Source organism: Mustelus asterias, chromosome 19, assembly GCF_964213995.1.
Source record: "Mustelus asterias chromosome 19, sMusAst1.hap1.1, whole genome shotgun sequence".
Taxonomy (NCBI): domain Eukaryota; kingdom Metazoa; phylum Chordata; class Chondrichthyes; order Carcharhiniformes; family Triakidae; genus Mustelus; species Mustelus asterias.
The window spans coordinates 54,174,070-54,175,048 of record NC_135819.1 but is presented as its reverse complement, the minus strand read 5'-3'; the positions used below and the strand labels follow the sequence as shown (position 1 = coordinate 54,175,048).

The 979-nt window shown below is 43.6% G+C and overlaps 1 non-coding gene across 1 annotated transcript; it reads left to right on the top strand.

Annotated features, from left to right (window-relative positions):
* Positions 1-219: 219 nt before the first annotated feature.
* trnal-caa (transfer RNA leucine (anticodon CAA)) lies at positions 220-338 on the top strand. Its single transcript has 2 exons — positions 220-257; positions 293-338. It is a non-coding gene; the product is annotated as a tRNA-Leu (tRNA).
* The last annotated feature ends 641 nt before the right edge of the window (positions 339-979 follow it).

Below are 979 nucleotides of genomic sequence, written 5' to 3'. Positions count from 1 at the left end.
TTCATGTTTGAAAAGAGGTTGAGTGTATGTTACTGGTATTGATCAATTTCTTCATCATATTAGTTCCCTACATTGTAAATGCTTTGGTCAAATTTAGTAGGATATCGAAAACCTCAGAGACATATAGTTTTGCCTGAAAAAAATCTTCAACGAACAACTTTCTGGGAGAATTGGTCTCCAGAACTGAAAAATGTAGACCTATGCATAGCCTCATAAGTTGTCAGGATGGCCGAGTGACCTAAGGCGCCAGATTCAAGGAGTGTGATTCCTTGCCTTGTGTCAGCCTGGTGAATTCTGGTCCCTTTCTAGGGGCGTGGGTTCAAATCCCACTCCTGACATTTCCGTTTTATGGATGGCATGGTGGTACAGTGGTTAGCACTGCTGCCTCACAGTGCCAAAGACCCGGGTTCGATTCCCAGCTTGGGTCGCTGTTTGTGTGGAGTTTGCACATTCTCCCCGTGTCTGCGTGGTTTCCTCTGGGTGCTCCGGTTTCCTCCCAAATTCTGAAAGATGTGCTGGTTAGGTGCACTGACCCGAACAGGTGCCGGACTGTGGCGACGAGAGGATTTTCACAGTAACTTCATTCTAGTGTTAATGTAAGCCTTTCTTGTGACTAATAAATAAACTTTAACCTCCAGTAAAAGTGGTGAAAAGCGTACTCTTGCCTTGAGGAATAAAAAGTGAGTAAAGCAAACCTTTCGATGTATTCATTGGAACAGCTACTTCCAAAACTCTTCTGTGCAGATTTAATACTGAGTATTGCAGCAAGCTTGTGCTGAAACAACAGCCCTACCTGTTATATCACACTGTTTCTCTGTGTGATTTCCATATTAATCTGAGTTTCTCCTCTCCCAACCCCATTGTCTCCACCTTCCTCTGCTTCAAGAAGGTGATAATTAGGGGGACTGCTTTTTAAGATGTTGGCAGCCTTTTGTTACCACATGAAGTGGCTTCTCACAATGTGTGAATTCAAAACACG